The following is a 20673-nucleotide window of genomic DNA, read 5'->3' as shown; positions in this document are numbered from 1 at the left end:
TATATTATTTTTAAAGTGAAGCTCAAAACAAAACAAACAAACAAAATTATTTGTAAACCATGAAATTTTATGTAAAAAAAAAAAAAAAAAAACTGTATCCTGCATTGTCACTACAAAAACAGTGTGTGTTTTAGTCCATTAGACTGATTTTAACACACTTCTACATTTTTGATCAGGAGATATTCCTATGTTTCTCCTCTCACAGCCTCTCTTTCACAGCAGATAGATCATCATTCTGAAAATCTGTGTGGAACTTTAAGGAACATCATTAACAAACACCTTTTTTCTGCAATTAAGCAAACTTTTTTGAGTGTTATTCCATACAATTTAGTTTTTGTGTGCTAGCTAACCACGTGCTGATTATCATCTTTGAGCGGCTCAAAAGTATCGAAACTTCACCACATGTTTCGGACGTGACTATTTCAGTAGTGACAAAAGGGACACATAATCGCTTATTTGGGGAAAACAACCAAAATGTTAGTACAGTTATGCAAATCATTAGAATTTTAGTATGTTTTATTATGCAAATCATTAGTGTTTTAGTATGCGAGTTAAAATCCTGTAATGTGATGTGGTCACAACCAACACATTACTGTCACTACTGAAAATGTGCAGTCACGACCGAAACATGGGATGATTTGTCAAAATTAAAGTATTTTGAATGATCAACTGAGATGTTATAATAGTGTTTGGTTCAATGTTTATTCAAACTAATGAATCCTTCACTTTGAAATCAGTATGATAAACTTTATACCTTTTACAAAGAAAAACTGGATTCAAAATACAACAAATCTCATAAATTACACTTGAAATATTGTTAAAATTGTAATTCTTATTGATTTATCTGTGAAAACTTTTTTAATAAAATAGCAAAAAACATTTACAAGGTACTGTAGAAGTAAACAAAATCTTAATAGGTCAATGCAACCTTTCGTATTAAATTATTTATTATTGTGTTTCAGTAGTGACAATTTTGGGGAGAGGAAAAATATTCCAAAACTTTCTGAAAATACAATATGAGAAATGTGTACTTTGGATATTACACAATTTACATACATACAAAACTTGTGGAAAAATAATTGTATTTAATGTTTATTTATTTATTTATTTATTCAAGATGTTTCCAACCCTGACTGTGAACCAGTTCTGTAGAATGGCCCATATACTGTATTATAGTTATTTCATTGTGATGTCCAAATGTTTGGGGTGGTAAGATTTTTCTTAATGATTTTGAAAAGTGTTTTTACAATAATCACTGTTCACCAGAGCTGCATTCATTTGATGAAAAATACAGCAAAAATTCTGAAATATTTTTACAATTTAAAACAGCTGTTTTCTATGTGAATATATGTTAAAATATAATTTATTCCTGTGATCAAAGCTGAATTTTCAGCATCATTACTCCAGTCTTCAGTGTCACATGATCCTTCAGAAATCATTCTGATATGATGATTTCCTGCTCATTTATGATTATTATCAGTGATGAAAACAGTTGTGCTGCTTCCAGTTGTATTTATTTATTGTGTGTGGAAACTGTGATACTTTTATTTCAGGCTTCTTTGATGAATAAAAAGTTTAAAAGAACAGTTTTTATCTGAAATAGAAATCTTTTGTAACATTATAGATGTCTTTACTGTCACTTTTGATCAATTTAATGAGTCCTTGATGAATAAAAGCATACAAAATAAAGATCTTACTGACAGTGTTTTGACCGATAGCGTATGTACAGTAGTCTTCATGTCGTACATCATCAGGCCTCATTGTTTCAGTCGTTGTTGAAAAACTAATTTAAACCGCAGCAGATATCTGTAGAGATTTACAAGCCTTACCTGTTTCTATTTTTCCTAGATTGTCCTTGTAAATTATTTTTCGTTCTATCCTATTGTATTCTCAAGACTGTTTATGTTCGCTTGTAGTTGTTTTTCCTGAACAATACTGTCTGCCAAAGTTACAAAACACTATGTGTGCGATAAAAGAACTAGAGAATAGAGAATGATAACAATAAAAACGTCTGTATTAATAAAATAATGTATATTTCTGCAAGCTTTTGTGATATGCTTCAGGCATTCATGCGGGACACCGTACATCAGGGCCTTTTCATTGTAGGAGCTGCATGGATTCTGAATGATTGCACTTAGCCAATGATTCAAACGCTCTCTTACAAAAGCGGTTCCTTGGGAAGCCAGAAATAATGAAGAGGAACCTGGCCAAAGCCATCCGTTATAAAGAGCAACACAGTCCATTATGGGTTCATAATATTTATTACAAAGAGTGAATAGAGATTTAATGTCCTGTAATGGAGGTGAACCTAAGGAGATTTATTTTTTTTCCTTTCCCAAACCATGTGCAATAATTTGATCAACAAACCCCTGATTCTTTCCAATGGTCCTCAACATCAAATCATCTCAAAAGCTTTGAGTTCACAGAGGAGGGATTCGTTTTTTTAAAAATGTGTTTCCATGGAAACACCTTGAGCTAAAGAAAAACAAAATAAAAGTATATGTTTGTGTGTATAAGTGATTTGCAGTCAAATGTACTTTACTCTCAAACACTTCAGGTGTGAGCCAACGGCACAGATGGAGACTAATTTGATTATACAAAAATATTCAAAGTCAAGTAAAAGAACAGAGAAAATGAGCATCATTCTGAGAATCAGTAACGTTACAGTAAGGCCTCATTTCATTTGTTACATTTCATTATCACACACACACAAACACACACACAAACTATGGAAGCTCATTTCTGCCACATAAGAAAAGAAAATCATGATTATGACACGAAAAGTCAAAATTCTAACTTTAAAAATCATAATTATGACGACATGAAAAGTCAAAATTATCACTTAAAAAGTCAAAATATGACATACTAAATCAAAATTATGATTTAAAAAGTCGACGTTATGACATACTAAGTCAAAGTGACAGAATAAATCAAAATTAGGACAAAAGTGGAAATTATGGCACTAAGACGAAATTATCACTTTAAAAGTGGAAATTTCGACATAAAATGTTGAAATTATGACTAATTGAAAGGTCATAATTATAGTAAGTTGAAATGATCACTTAAAAAGTCAAAATTATGACAAAAAAAATGGCATACTAAATTGAAATTATTACTTAGTCTAAATTATTAAATAAATATTAATATTATGATTTACCAGAGCATTATTATTATATTTTTTTTACTCTCTTTTTTTGGCAGAAATTGGATTTTATATATAATGCACATTAGTTATAATAATGTTATAATGTCTAAACAGAAATCTAAATGAAAAACAAGTGAAAAGATGTATAACAATGTGGAAATGGCAACTGAGCCATTGAGTAATCCTCTGCCACCATCTAGTGGCTGTAGTTGAAATTTTCATTTTTTCAATTTGTTTTGCAGTAGATTGCAGTAATCTTCCAGGAGACTTTTCCTCAAAGGTTTTCATGATATTTCATGTTTAACGGGTTATTATTATTTTTTCTACTGATAAAGTATGTTTACAAGTCAAACAATTGATAAAATTAAATTAAATTAAATGAAACATTATTTAAAACAAACTTATTGTACTGTAAATGAAAAAATAAATTCATAAATTGATCCCATGATTGGAACCCATAAAAGGTTCTATATATGAAGAGACATACGGAACCTTTATGCTTATAGAACATTTTCTGCTAAAAATCTAACAGCATACAAGAACAAATAAAGGAATGTGTCGTTTCGTTGATCACCGGGTGTTCAGTGTGAAAATATAAACACTTATAATAGGCTTTATGTGCAGCTCATGTGATCATGGTGTCCAGTGTGTGCTAATGGACCTGGCTGTATCTGGTAATATACGGTCAGGCAGAGTGATCCATTGCTTCTAAAATGTGCTGTTTCAACACTGTGAGATGAACAGTCCCTCTGGTGTTTTGAGCTTTAGGCTCCTCTTCAGTCTTCAAAACAGGGTTCTGCTATTGTTGCATGTCAAATAAGCCTAATCTGGTGCTATTTAGAAACATTTCCCCCAATCTTTGTCATTTTAAATAGAGATACACTACTGTTCAAAAGTTTGGGGTCTGTAAGATTTTTCAATGCTTCTGAAAGAAGTCTCTTGTGCTCTCCACAGCTGTATTTATTTGATCAAAAACACATTAAAAAATGGTATTATTCTGAAATATTACAACTGAATACAGCTGTTTTCTATGAAAATATATGGTTAAATGTAATTTATTCCATTGATCAAAGCTGAATTTTCAGCATCGTTACTCCAGTCTTCAGTGTCACATGATCCTTCAGAAATCATTGTGATATGATGATTTGATGCTCATTTATGATTATTATCAGTGATGAAAACAGTTGTGCTGCTAAGCTTCATATTTTTGTGGAAATTGTGATACATTTTATTTTTCAGGCTTCTTTGATTAATAGAAAGATCAAAAGAACAGCTTTTATTTGAAATAGAATCTTTTGTAATCTTTTTGCAACATTTTGTAACCAATCAATTTAATGCATCCTACAGCTGAATGAAAGTATTAATTTATTTCTGGAAAAAAAAAAATCTTACTGATCCAAAACTTTTGTAAATAAGCAAACAGCATGTAACAGCAGCACAAGCTCAAACAGCCTTGAGCTTTTCCCCAATGTTTTTTTCTTTTCTTGCTTGGCTCGTTGATGTGCGAGCTCCTGTTCAGGAAAGTGTTTCAGGCCCATATTTTATAAATTGTTGTGAAGAAAAAGAGAGACTAAAATGAACTCCTGTCTGTTCAGTGTCATACGGCGTGAGTATGAAGCACATGTCCACCTGACGGCAGAAGCGCTCCATTGTGCTGAGTTATACTGCCATAAAATAACAAATGAACTTTTATCGTTGAGAGGAGCAGAAAACCTTGAACCATTACACACAGCCATGACAGTTTATATGGTTGTCATTTATAAAACAAATTGGCCTTTTGTTATGTCACTGCCTCACTTATTCCAACCTTTTATGATTCCTTTTTTAAATTTACTGAAGCCAACATTCATATCTTGACGGCTGGGAAGTCAATCTTCTCCCTTTGACAATGCATATATTTAACTTTAATGGATATATGCATATATAACACACACACATACATTTTCAGTGTGCCACAGACTTTGATTGCATTTGATAAATTAAGTATTAAACTATATATTGGATGCATGTTGAAAATAAATTCTGTAACCCAGCAAGTCATGTACCAGCCGTTAGTTTCCTTCTGCTGTTAGAAACTCTCAATATGTTAGAAAGAATCAAGTGCACCAGCGCATTTGATTGACGTGTGATGTGTTCTTTTGAGATATGAGCAAATGACACAATGTCCTCCGAAAACCATCCCACCTGGCCTAAAATATAAACACTTATCATGGTGGATCAGTGTAAGACAAAAACATATTTTGGAGGAAGGACTGATGACGTATTTATTGTTCGTTTTGAAAAAAAGTGACATAGCGTACCTTTAAATGTTAAAATTAATTATTTTTGGGACAGTTTTGCTTCAGTGCCTTTGTCTGTGTGTGTGTGTGTGTGTGTGTGTGTGTGTGTGTGTGTGTGTGTGTGTGTGTGTGTGTGTGTGTGTGTGTGTGTGTGTGTGTGTGTGTGTGTGTGTGTGTCATATTTAGTTTCTGTGTTTTCAGTGAGTTTAGAAACACGATGAGTTCGAGAAAATCACAAGAATGCCAGAAGACTCCTTTAAAACCCTCTGGTGCTCTTCGGTCGAAAATCTTTATGTTTAGCTTTTTTTTTTTTTTTTTTTACTTCATTGGAATAGTAGGAAACTTGGTAAATGTTTTGACACTTGCTATGTGAACACAAAACAATCATAAAAAAATAATAATAATAATAAAAAAAAAAAAATAAATAATGGAAATTGTTACACTTGTGCTCCTCGTGGAGAAAATGAGCACCCTGGAAATAAATGGGAAACAAATTTCATCTAATGGAAACTTTTGGTACTGCAGCCAAACAATATCTTACTGAATGCTCATTTCTTGAGAAATCAAGCTCAAATTTGGAACACAACTTGTTTAGATTTATGGTTTTGATTTTCTTTGATTTTCTTTCTTAATATATATTTCATATAAAAATCGAAAATAGTATTTTTGTGCATTTTTCATAACAGTAAACGTAAAACTCTGTAACTTTTTTAAAGTTAGCTTTTTAAAACTTTTTTTCACTTCAGCAATAATTTTCCAAGTGTCATCTTTACAAAGAGACCAACATTATGTATGTGCTCTAAATTTTTGACAGTTTAAGTTGGAAATTTCATTTTCAGTACTGTACTCAAAAAGTCAATAAATTGATTATAACTATAGTGTAAATATAATTTAGTACCATAAAATTCCCTAAAATACAATATATATATATAATATATATTATTATCAAACTAAAGTATAGTACATTCATTTCATTGAGGAAACAAACAACAAAAAAAGACATTTATTTTTGACTGATACATACGGAAGAGGATTAGGGCCAAGCAATAATAAAAAGATAAAACCATCTTGAGATTAAAGTTGTTAAATTACGAGAAAAAAGTAGTTAAATTTAGAGAAAAAAGTCAAGATAAATTGTTGAGAATAAAGTCATTAAATTACGAGAAAAAAGCCGTTAAATTACAAGAACAAATTCGTTAAATTATAAGAAAAATGTTGAAAAAAAGTCGAGATAAAATGTTGAGACTTTTAAATTACGAGACTTTTTTTATCATAAGTTAATGACTTTATTCTCAACATTTTATCTCAACTTTTTTCTCAAAATTTAACATCTTTAATCTCGAGATGGTTTTATTTTTTTTATTATTGCTTGGCCCTAATCCTCTTCCGTAGATACACGAGAGGGTTAAACTGACTTGAAATAAATTGTAAATTTCTGTTGTGTTCAAAAGTTCTCTAGAAGATTGAAAAATCCACTGACATTAATAAAACCGAAAAGATAGTTCTCCAAAAGTACGATTCACATTAGAGTTTGATCTATTAAATAAACATAATTTAATCCACAATGCCTTTTCTGTTCAGTAATAATGACTGTTTAACACATGAACAACAAAGGTGTACTATCACTGTTCAGATGATATTTATTCCTTTCTTTTACACCAAATAGCAACATTTGTTCCTGTTTGGTGCTCTCACACATAAATATCCATGTTTAGAATTCAGCACATCTCTCTTTTGTTTTCTGCTAAAATGCCACCCAATTAAGCAAAGAAAAGGAGGCCAATAAAATGGCCATTAGAGTGTTTACAAGTGAGTTCTGCTGGGCTGAAGATCACTGTCACGAGAGCAGGTGAAATCAAGCCAAGTGGAAACAATGAACAGCGCTCTACTGCAAAGACACAAGAAAAGAGTTCACTGAAATGAAACAAGACCCTGTTTACACAGAGCTGGAATTTTAAATGAATAAAAAGTCAATGAAAAGCTACATTAACATGCCATTAGATGGCAGCAAAGACTGTCTTTATGATTGATTGAGTCAGTCAGTCGCAAAGACTATGAAATGGACTGAAACAAGGAAAAAAGGACGCAGACGTAATTGACAAATGCATTGACTAGCGCTGTCATGGGAAATCCTCTTAAATGTTAAAAGGACAAAGACAAAGATATCGCTTTCCTCAATGACATTCAAACTGATTTTGTGATTAATGAATATAATATCAGCTAGATGCAGGTAATGCACTCACTCAGGTGATCTCTTTTAAAGAAACTCTGTTGTTATTTCTTATTTACGTACACACTTGAGCCTTCGAACTGTTGTATAAATGCAATATAACACTCATAGCTATATGATATCGCTCTATATCAGCTCTATATCAGCTCTATATCAGTGATTACCTACAGCTGAATCACAGCCGTGCTGTTATAGAGTGATAGTGCACGGATACTTGTGTGATATTGTTTTACAAGAAAATAAAATATCAATCTTCAAATTTTGGTGCTTAATTCAAAGTGTTATGTCGTTTCTTTGTAATTATCTGTGAAATTTACTAGCAATGTATGAGTGAAAATGGTTTGAAACTGAATACACCAAACTTCCATGGAGATTGTACTGTATGTTAGCTTGTGCATGGTCTAAATAAGTCCACGTGTCATACTAACAAAGACAATCTCTTCTCAACAAGACATTCATGTCTGGAGCACTGAAGAGTGCTGGACAAGTTATCTTTAGGAAGTTGAATGAACTCTAAAGACTAAGCATGATGAGTAATAGTAATGCTTGCCTTTTCATCCAACAAACAAACCACTCAAGGAAATCATAAGAAATAGATTGGTTGGAAATAGACAGACAGCTCTAACCCAGAGCAGACAGGGTTAACCTCGCTGTTGCCCTGATCCTGGCCTGCTAACAGAGATATTGTATTGAGCTCATCCTTGGAACTTTTCTGTTCTGTGAATGGCTGTAATTGGAGGCACAGATGGCGGCGTTTGAACAGTAACCAGCAGCTCACAGACTCGTAAGCCCGTCCATGGGTTTCGCCTCTCTTTACACAGAGAACAATGGCATCGTAGTGCCAGCTACTGTCGGCCAGTGACGTCCCAAGGCCCCGGGACAGCGACGAGGCTGAACACACTTGGAAACGAGAAGCATCGTGAAAACGGCAGATTTATCAAGGGCTTTACTGCAGTCAGTGTGTGTGGGAAGAGTTCTCTCTCGCTCTCCGTCATGACTTACAGCTCTGTGCAGACAATAATCCTGATTCTTATAGCTGTCAGTCTGTTGGTTTGTATCGATGGCTGGATCTGTTGGATCTATCGGAGGTACTGCTCCTGTTTGTCTCTCTGAGAATGAGAGTGTCGTAGAGATTTAAACGGGCCATGCGATCCTCCTGAGCCAGAGATGAAGAAAACAGCGACAGCAGGGGAGAAGGTGTGTGTGTGTGGCTCTTTCCACAAATATCATACACATATTATGATTTATTATGTTGATTAACAAGGAGGTCAAAACAAATATTATGTTTATTTTTACATTTATTTTAACCCTGTAAAGCATGACATATGAAATAATAGTCTAATATATATATATACAGTACAGTCCAAAAGTTTGGAACCACTAAGATTTTTATTGTTTTTAAAAGAAGTTTCGTCTGCTCACCAAGGCTACATTTATTTAATTAAAAATACAGTAAAAAACAGTAATATTGTGACATATTATTACAATTTAAAATAACTGTTTTCTATTTGAATATATTTCACAAAGTAATTTATTCCTGTGATCAAAGCTGAATTTTCAGCATCATTACTCCAGTCTTCAGTGTCACATGATCCTTCAGAAATCATTCTAATATGCTGATCTGCTGCTCAAGAGACATTTAATATGTACAATTGTACAAAATATTTGTGTACAATATTTTTTTCAGGATTATTTGATGAATAGAAAGTTCAAAAGAACAGTGTTTATCTGAAAACTAATCTTTTGTAACATTATAAATGTCTTTACTGCCACTTTTGATTGATTTCATGCATCCTTGCTGAATAAAAGTATTCATTTCTTTAATTTCTTTTCAAAAGAATTTAAATAAAAATCCTTCCTGACCCCAAACTTTTGAACGGTAGTGTATAATGCTACAGAAGCTTTGTATTTCAGATAAATGCTGTTCTTTTCAACTTTCTATTCATCAAGGAATCATGAAAAAAAAAAAAAGTACACAACTGTTTTCAACAATGATAATAATCATAAATGTTTCTTGAGCAGCAGATCAGCATATTAGAATGATTTCTGAAGGATCATGTGACACTGAAGACTGGAGTAATGATGCTGAAAATTCAGCTTTGATCACAGGAATAAATTACTTTGTCAAATATACTTAAATAGAAAACAGTTATATTAAATTGTAATAATATGTCACAATATTACTGTTTTTACTGTATTTTTAATTAAATAAATGTAGCCTTGGTGAGCAGATGAAACTTCTTTTAAAAACATTAAAAATCTTAGTGGTATAAATATATATATTAAATAAACATTAAATAAACATTAAATAAGCATCAAAATTAACTAAAGAAAAAATAAATAAATAAATAAAATAAATAAATAAATAAATAAATTATATATGTATAAAACACACACCAGCAAATTTAATTAGCTAAATAATCTGGCAATTTTGCAGGAATCTATTTTTGTGGAAAATCAACATCACTGCACACAAAAGCAGAGCTAAAACATAATTTTACACCGTTCACATTAGATAATTAAAATTCAAATACATTTTCAATTGATTGTTTAAATGATAACATTTTAAATCTTGTATACTATCAAAAATAGCCCATCTATGAGACTGGAAAAAAATCTGACATTTTATGTGTTTACAACAAGCCATTTTTCATGCTATGTTGATTTTATGTCAGATAATAGCCTATTAAACACATAACACATCTCACAAGAGAAAATATGCAAAATAAACACAGCAAAATGAACTTGATGAGATCAAAAGAAACAAGATTTAGTTTGTTTTATCATCCTAGACTGAAAAAACAGCCCCGTTCCTGTCTCTGTGTAAAAGCTGCTTCTGCAATGAGTTTTGATCATGGTGCAGGGCAGTCTGAAGGCTGTTGTGTCCTGTTTTTCAAAGATCACATGTAGCTTAATCTTAAAGCGACGCTTACCTTTGTAGCATAATGCATAATGGTGACCGCCGGCGGGTAATGAATGATGCAGAGATTAACCTTTAGCCCTTGTGAAGGACACTGATTATATGTGTGTATTACTGCTTAAGCATGCGGGGATGAAACGGTCATGTCTTATGTATGATTGCGTTCCTTTATCCGGCCTTTCTAGTTTAGGAACAAAGGCAGCGCACCCCTAAAAGCTGCCCAACAGGCTGCGAATTCGCTTGAATAAAGGCGCTATAAAGAGCTCATCTGGTCCTGGGATGCATTAATCATGCGTGTCCGCTCCGTGGCCCGCCAGGCTTGAGCTTTGAGTCCTCTGCGTCCTCCCTGTGATCAAAAGCTCTATTAAAAATCTGTCAAGACTATAAAAGCTACATTTCGCAAACATGCCTCACACGTTTAGTTCCCTGTTCTCCTGCTTTACTGCTCTCGCTGCATTACTCAACAAGTATCGCATTATGCTGCAGTCTAGCATTACATTCAACACAACCACCATAAACTGAAGAGACACATGTTCCTCATCTTATTGTGAATGATTCATCTGTGCAAGTTTTTGTTCTACTTTAATCAAAATGTTAACATTTATTTTTGGTTATTTCTTTTTCCTCTGATGTTGTGCAGGCTGCTGTATAACCTTTATAAAGTCCTGCCCATTATTTTTCTAATTGAAAATCCTCACATAAAAAATAAATTTGACATTAAAACATTGTTTGTGCATGCTTGTAATCACGCAGAACAGAAATGAACCATTATAAATGTCAAAATAGATAATTTTGTTAACTGTGTTAAATAGTTGCGATGCCATTATTTCTTAGGCTAACATCATTTATAATATTTACAATATAAATAATATTATAATTGTATAACTAGAAAGTTGTGCATATGTGTAGGGTTATGCTTGTTGATATTGTATATTTCAGTCACACTTATTTTAACCCTTTAACTCTCACCCCCACTTTTTATTTTTTTAGACAAGAAAATGCACTATCCAAACTTAAATGGTTGTAATTCAAAAATACTTTGGAGTATAGACATAAGGCTGGTCTTGTTTGAAAGATGAAATTTGGCTTATTGTAGATGTGAAATAACTTATGTGAGTGAAACAGAAAAAAAGTTATAGAAGTTGAAGTTTATGAAAATATAAAATGTAAAAATATAATATTTTATATTTTATATAAAATATATATTTTACAAAACAAGTTTTACTCTAAAGCTGCAAGGAAATCAAAGCCAAAAATCTGAACAAGTTGTGTTCCAAATTTCAGGTTGATATCTCAAAAAATGAGCTTTCAGTAAGATTTTGTTTGGGCGCAGTACCACACTTTTTCACTAGATGACAACCAAGCTCCATCACTGACCATATAAAGGCGCCTCCATTTCCATATATGGTTTGAGTGATCTGAACCATATATTTCCATTATTTTCATACAATTCATGAAGTAGACATCCTATATAGAAGTAGTATGGGAAGTTTGGCAGAATTTGATATGAATTCAGCCTCTAATAAACATAAAAATAACATGTATGTGGGTTATAGATCGCCGCCACAATCATAAATGCATTTTTTTTTTTTTCTATTAAAAACATTTTCAGACCTTTTTTTTTTCTGAAAAATTGAATGGATGCTATCTTTTGAACTCTTGGCATGAAATCAAACATGTTTAAACCAATCTTTAATGATTTTTCATGTTCATCGCTATTTCAAAATAAAGGTCTGAACATGCCTTATGAGTATGAAAATATGCTTGTTGCAAATTGATAAATCACTGCTCATCTGTAATTTATTTTGAAAACCATGTATGAAAACCAAATATGTAAACTAGAGATTCTAAGCTTTCAAATGATATATAGTTTGTCAAGATTAGTTTAGGTTTAGTATAGAATATTACTGTTTTAAATATGTAATGGCAAACGTCCCACCTTTGGGATGGTGGCAGTTAAGAGGTTAAGGTGTCATTAAAGTGTAATTATACATTTAAGTACTGAGTAATATTAATTAACCACATGTATTGTACTTACTATAGGGTTACAGTTTGTTTTAGGGTTAGTTGCATGTATTTTACTAATTATGTGTAACAAGGGCACTGTAAAATAAAGCATTACCTTATTTCAGAGTAGCAGTTTTTATTTCTTTATGTTTGCTGAAACTATACTTTATGAAAACATACCTATGAATAGTAATAAGATTGTGCTATACCATTATTACCATATACTATGGCAAACCTACATAAAGCAGGTGTGCTTCTATTCCAAAATATGTTAGGTAATCTGTTACTTGTTGCATTGAATGTGGATGTGGGTTTGGCTCAAGCCAAAAAGAATTGGTCTTTGTTCATTTAGGTTCACTTCAAGAGAGCAAACATACAATTTTGTAATATTCAATGCGTTACATACACTGTATACCACCTTTCAGAAGCTTTTTTCTTTTTCTTTTTTAATTCATCAATTATTTTTTCTCTTTTCAACATTTCAACATTGATATATGATAAATGGTGTAAATAAAATGTATTTAGGTACCACTTGTAGTACACTATGAGTTCAAGTACACTCATTTTTTTTCAAGTAATTTTTCTTTTTTTTTTGTACTGTGCACTTAAATAATACCCCCACTTCCCTGATGCACTGTAAATAAACAACACCTTGACGTGCCAACACCATGCTTTACGGGTCGAGCCATCTTTTTGTCTATTTTCTATTCATTTTATTTTACATTTATATTGATTTTTCTTAGTAAATGCTTTGAAGTTTCATTCATTTCTGGCAGCAGGGAGAGTTTCTATCTGCTAGAGCATCTGTATTATCTTCAAGGTTATCTTTTAAAAATTTTATCTGAAGGTGTTGCTGCCATGGACACTGAATCTCTAAAGAGGTGTTTTGACACTGTGTGCTTCGGATCATCTCTGAGAGAACATGAGGTGGCTGAGTCCATCCCTTTTATTAAAGAAAGCTCTACTTCATCACACCAACTTTAATGAAAGACACTAAAAGCAAAACCTTTGTGTTTTCATGCACTGGTCAATTTTGGGATATTGTCAGACTTTGTTTCAGACTAGTGTAGAGAATTCATCTAAAATACATATATAAGTGTTTGTTTAATTGCATTTTGTCTGTTTGTGTCTGTGGATTTCAATTACAATACAAATCTTTAAAGGCTGTTTTTTTTTTCTTCAACACTAAGTCAGAAATCTCCACATTAGAAGCACTTACATACAGTGGGTACGGAAAGTTTTCAGGCCCCCTTAAATTTCTCACTCTTTGTTATATTGCAGCCATTTGCTAAAATCATTTAAGTTCATTTTTTTTCTCCTCATTAATGTACACACAGCACCCCATATTGACAGAAAAACACAGAATTGTTGACATTTTTGCAGATTTATTAAAAAAGAAAAACTGAAATATCACATGGTCCTAAGTATTCAGACTCTTTGCTGTGACACTCATATATTTCACTCAGGTGCTGTCCATTTCTTCTGATCATCCTTGAGATGGTTCTACACCTTCATTTGAGTCCAGCTGTGTTTGATTATACTGATTGGACTTGATTAGGAAAGCCACACACCTGTCTATATAAGACCTTACAGCTCACAGTGCATGTCAGAGCAAATGAGAATCATGAGGTCAAAGGAACTGCCTGAAGAGCTCAGAGACAGAACTGTGGCAAGGCACAGATCTGGCCAAGGTTACGAAAAAATGTCTGCTGCACTTAAGGTTCCTAAGAGCACAGTGGCCTCCATAATCCTTAAATGGAAGACGTTTGGGACGACCAGAACCCTTCCTAAAGCTGGCCGTCCGACCAAACTGAGCTATCGTGGGAGAAGAGCCTTGGTGAGAGAGGTAAAGAAGAACCCAAAGATCACTGTGGCTGAGCTCCAGAGATGCAGTCGGGAGATGGGAGAAAGTTGTAGAAAGTCAACCATCACTGCAGCCCTCCACCAGTCGGGGCTTTATGGCAGAGTGGCCCGACGGAAGCCTCTCCTCAGTGCAAGACACATGAAGGACAAGACACCATCTTGGAGTCCTTCAGGTGTTTTTTAGCAAACTCCATGCAGGCTTTCATGTGTCTTGCACTGAGGAGAGGCTTCCTGAAACGAAAGCATCACAATATTCCACATTTAAATAATAATTGCTGCCCAAGGCATATGCAGAATAAAGGGGCGGGGCCTGGTTGAGGTAGTTAGCTGTTTGATGAAACTGGTGGTTATGGTAAGGGGTGGGACATTTCCCAAACATGCTCGAAGCGCTTGACCAATCACAACACACTGGTCCAATTGACCAATCAATGCACACAGTGCTTTTCAGAAGGAGGGGCTTCATAGAGACAGGAAATAAACAGTCAACTATGTCAACTTAGTCAACTATGGTCGTAAGTCCCATTGAACTCTATTGGTAACGACGGAACTTGCGACCATAGTTCGCCTTGGGAAACGCACCCCAGTTCATTACTGACAGACTGGGAAGAAAAGAGCTGAAAAAATAGAGAATATGGGAAATATAATGTGTTTTTGAAAATTCAGACATGGAAACTCATTCTAGTAGAGTTCAAACACAACACCAAGACTTAGAAAAAGGGTGTAATAGGTCCCCTTTACATGTTTACTCTTGCCTTAAAGGAATATTCCAAGTTCAGTACAAGGTAAGCTCAATTGACAGCACTCATGGCATAATATTGAGGGAGGTGAGGGAGGTCACAAGATGTAGCCACAAGATGTAAACAATATGCTTTTTAAATATGCTAAACACAAGACATTTAGAGTCTTTATTATTCATATCTGGGTGGATCAAATGATTTAGCCAACTTCATCCCTTCGGGATTGCCCTGCTAAGCAAAATCTGTCTGAAAGGGGTTGCGGCAGATGAGAAGGGGAATTGCTCTGTCAGTGTACACATCCCTTAATGTCCTATTGAGAGCCAGAGAGCTGGACACACTCGGCTGGATAGCAATCAGCTACACGGCCAGATAAGCCCACAGACCGATTGGATTTACCTATTACTCCCACAATCCACTGGAACAATATTTAATTTTGATCTTCAACTCAGACTGATCTGAAATCTGATCTGGTACAAGATACGGTACTGCGGCAATACCAGTACAAGTGAACTAAATCACAATATCACTTTCTAAAACCTTACTAATGCATTGCAATGTAATTATATAACAGTTATATATATATATATATATATATATATATATATATATATATATATATATATATATATATATATATATATATATATATATACACAGCTATGGAAAAAATTAAGAGACCACTCCAAGTTCAGAAATCAATGTTAAGTGGTCTCTTAATTTTTTCCATAGCATATATATATATATATATATATATATATATATATATATATATATATATATATATATATATATATATATATATATATATAACATGCATTCACTAACATGAACTGATACTAAGCCACTAATAATGTTACTTAAAACATTTGTTCATTAGTTAGTTCACAGTGCATCAACGTTATCATTTGAGTTTTTTTAATTGTAGTATTAAATGTTGAAATTAACATTAACTAAGATTATTAAACACTGTAAGTAAAGTATATTGTTCATTATTAGTTAATGTTAACTAATGTAGTTAACTCATGTTAAAGGGTTAGTTCACCCAAAAATGGAAATTCTGTCATTAATTACTCACCCTCACATCGCTCCAAAACCTTAAGACCTTCGATCATCCTTGCAACACAAAGATATTTAATCTGGCCTCCGATAGACTGCAACACAATTAGCACTTTCAAAGAACAGAAAGGTAGTAAAGACATTGTTAAAATAGTCCACATGACTACAGTGGTTCAAATTAAATTTTATAAAGCGACGATAACACTTTTTGCGTGCAAAAAAAAACAAGCAAAAAGAATGACTTTATTCAACAATTTCTTCTCTTCCCTGTCATTCTCCTGAGCTGTTTACGTTGACACAGTACAACGCTTCCGGGTTATACGTCAGAACGCCGATTCAGTATTGGTCGACCCTGTTCACGTGAGCACCACAACGCATGTGTGTGATGCTGACGCAGGTGCCGGCCAATAATGAGCAGACATTCTGACATTCAACCCTACAAATAAAACAAAGATCATTGGAGTACATTTTACAAGAAAGTTCTATTTCAGTATCAAATTTTCAAATTTAATTGATGTTGTAATTTCTTTGTAATTATTTGTATCTGAAGAAACACATTTATTATGGAATGCTCTTAATGAATTATGTTATAATGATAAAAGCACAGCACATTCAAGAGCTATCAGTAAGCACAGATGCTCTTCTATACTGGTGCCATGTGCTAAATCGACATGTTGACACTGAACATCTGGTTGCTTATTTTCCATGATAATTAGCTTTGGTTTGTTCACCAGAAAAGTTTTTTTTCTGTCTCTCTCTCTCTCTCTCTTTCAGCTAACAGCATGAAAACCAGGGAGGTCATCCTGAAATAATGAGAATGCATGCCTCAAATGACCATATATCTGTGCTTTTGAGCTGATCTATGTTAAATCCATTAGCAGTGACAGAAATGTTGTATGATATCATCTTTAGGCAGGCAGGCGGTGGACAAAACTGTATTACAGCAGCTCATCATACAGCAGCTTCAACACAAATTAGATCAGGTCAAATACTGTTGCAGCAGATGTCTGTAAAAAGTAGAGTTTGTGTCTTTACATTACATTAGATTTTTCATATCAATTGATGATGTCTTTCCACGGTTTCTTGAATTGTTTTTACTGGATGATAGCAGCTCATTGTCATGGTTAGCTTGCAGCACACACAAGCTGGATTCAGGAGTATCCAACAAAAACAGTCTTTAATATGAAACCATAACTCACAGAAGACCATAGGGGAAATGGGTATATATACACATGGCAAACATAACGATACACGTGACACTGATATATAAATATAGTGGAGGTGGAGGTGGAAAGCCAGGTGAGTCAAGGGCAAAGTGATCAGGGAGACACAGCAGGCCTGGAAGACCTAGGCAGAGCTGCTGGCTAACCCTAATCCTCACTGGACCAAGGCGGAGACAGGGGCTCGGCAGACCGGGGCATTGCCGGAGGGAGGGAGAAGCCCGACAGAGTCGAAGGGGTAGGGAGACGAGGCACTGCCAAAAGCCAGAAAGTCAGTGGTTTGGGCAGAGTGACCACTGACCATGGCGGAGCTGGAGGGACAAGGTAACCCACTGGAGGTTGAGGCCTGATGGACCACAGTGGAGCCGAGGGAGTGCAGAACCAGAGCGGAGACGACAGGCTGAGAGGCTGAGGTGGAGTTGTGGGCTTGGAGGCCTGGAGGCCCAAGGTGGAGCCGGAGGATCCACATCACTGTGCTGAGCTGGAGATCGGGAAGCCCAGGGCCGAGCCAGAGGGCTGCATGGAGCTAGCAAAGAGGGCAGAGCCAAGGAGCTGAGCGGCTCCAGTGAAGCAGGCGGCTCCAGGGGGGGTAGATGGAGCCAGCAGAGAGGACGCAAAAAAAAAAAAAAAAAGGATACAAAGGACATTGAGCAGGATCAGGTCATGAACATGATTACAATGGGTCTGGCTGAGGAGATGAGAGTTTGGGGGTGAGTGGGAAATTGCTCCATCTTCCACAGATCAATGAACCAGAGCTCTGACTCTGGCTCAGGGATGGACTATGCCGCAATAGCTGACTCCTGGATGGATTGACGATAGGCTCCAGACTTGGAATGGAAATGATGGCTTGTCCTGGCTCTGGGATGGACATGGTGCCTTGCCCTGGCTTCATAGCAGGAGTGGGCTCTATCTCAGGGTTTTTGGCAGGCTTCATCGCTGGATCCCTGGTAGGTGCAGGGTTGACAAGGTCCTTCTCTGCTTCGCAGATGGTGAGGGTGGAACCACAGGGCAGGAGCTAGTATTGGAGCATTGAAGCTAGTATTAGAAACACACAGAGGGAGTGGTCTGGATAGTGTCTGGCACACCAGGTGTAAAAAAAAAAATAAAAAAATCACTTGCATGGTCCTCGAGGGAACGATCCTCCTGATCGAGGAGTAGGAGGCAAACAGCCATCTTTAACTCATGTTTTGGGTCGGTTCTTGTCACGGTTGGCTTGGATCATGCACAAACTGGACGCAGGTATATCCTACAAAAACAGTCTTTATAATAAAAACATAGAATCACAAACCAACATAATCCACAAATGAGAATTGACAAAGAACTGAACATAAATGAGTATGATACGTGACTATAGAAACAAACAAGGATATCATAAGTAACTAATGAAACTGAAACTAAACAGAGCAGGGAAACAGGAATTAAAGGAAACGAAACAGAATAAGCCTAAGTCCATAGAATGGAACATAAACCTGACACTCATACACAGTTTGAAGCATCAAAAAAGACAAGAGCTATGGGCATTGCTCTTTATGAAAGTTGTCTGCTGGGCCATTGATAAGATAGGCACACACAGGTATGTGACAGTATTTCAGTAAATAAGTAAATAAATACAGTGGGTACGGAAAGTATTCAGAACCCCTTAAATGTTTCACTCTTTGTTATATTGCAGCCATTTGCTAAAATCATTTAAGGTCTTTTTTTTTTTTTCCTCATTAATGTACACACAGCACCCCATATTGACAGAAAAACACAGAATTGTTGACATTTTTGCAGATTTATTAAAAAAGAAAAACTGAAATATCACATGGTCCTAAGTATTCATACTCTTTGCTGTGACACTCATATATTTCACTCAGGTGCTGTCCATTTCTTCTGATCATCTTTGAGATGGTTCTACACCTTCATTTGAGTCCAGCTGTGTTTGATTATACTGATTGGACTTGATTAGGAAAGCCACACACCTGTCTATATAAGACCTTACAGCTCACAGTGCATGTCAGAGCAAATGAGAATCATGAGGTCAAAGGAACTGCCTGAAGAGCTCAGAGACAGAATTGTGGCAAGGCACAGATCTGGCAAAGGTTGCAAAAAAAAATCTGCTGCACGTAAGGTTCCTAAGAGCACAGTGGCCTCCATAATTCTTAAATGGAAGACGTTTGGGACGACCAGAACCCTTCCTAGAGCTGGCTGTCCGGCCAAACTGAGTTATCAGGGGAGAAGAGCCTTGGTGAGTGAGGTAAAGAAGATCCCAAAGATCACTGTGGCTGAGCTCCAGAGATGCAGTCGGGAGATGGGAGAAAGTTGTAGAAAGTCAACCATCACTGCAGCCCTCCACCAGTCGGGGCTTTATGGCAGAGTGGCCCGACGGAAGCCTCTCCTCAGTGCAAGACACATGAAAGCCCGCATGGAGTTTGCCAAGATGGTGAAAAATAAGATTCTCTGGTCTGATGAGACCAAGATAGAAGTTTTTGGCCTTAATTCTAAGTGGTATGTGTAGAGAAAACCAGGCACTGCTCATCAGCTGTCCAATACAGTCCCAACTGTGAAGCATGGTGGTGGCAGCATCATGCTGTGGGGGTGTTTTTCAGCTGCAGGGACAGGACGACTGGTTGCAATCGAGGGAAAGATGAATGTGGCCAAGTACAGGGATATCCTGGACGAAAACCTTCTCCAGAGTGTTCAGGACCTCAGACTGGGCCGAAGGTTTACCTTCCAACAAGAAAATGACCCGAAGGAGTGGCTTCACAACAACTCTGTGACTGTTCTTGAATGGCCCAGCCAGAGCCCTGACTTAAACCCAATTGAGCATCTCTGGAGAGACCTAAAAATGGCTGTCCACCAACGTTTACCATCCAACCTGACAGAACTGGAGAGGATCTGCAAGGAGGAATGGCAGAGGATCCCCAAATCCAGGTGTGAAAAACTTGTTGCATCTTTCCCAAAAAGACTCATGGCTGTGGTCGATTAAAACACATCTTCTACTAAATACTGAGCAAAGGGTCTGGATACTTAGGACCATGTGATATTTCAGTTTTTCTTGTTTAATAAATCTGCAAAAAATTCTGTGTTTTTCTGTCAATATGGGGTGCTGTGTGTACATTAATGAGGGGGAAAAAAATGAACTTAAATTATTTTAGCAAATGGCTGCAATATAACAAAGAGTGAAACATTTAAGGGGGTCTGAATACTTTCCGTACCCACTGTAAATAAACAAAC

Source organism: Chanodichthys erythropterus, chromosome 13 (assembly GCF_024489055.1).
Source record: "Chanodichthys erythropterus isolate Z2021 chromosome 13, ASM2448905v1, whole genome shotgun sequence".
In the NCBI taxonomy this organism is placed as follows: domain Eukaryota; kingdom Metazoa; phylum Chordata; class Actinopteri; order Cypriniformes; family Xenocyprididae; genus Chanodichthys; species Chanodichthys erythropterus.
This window is presented reverse-complemented; position numbering follows the sequence as displayed.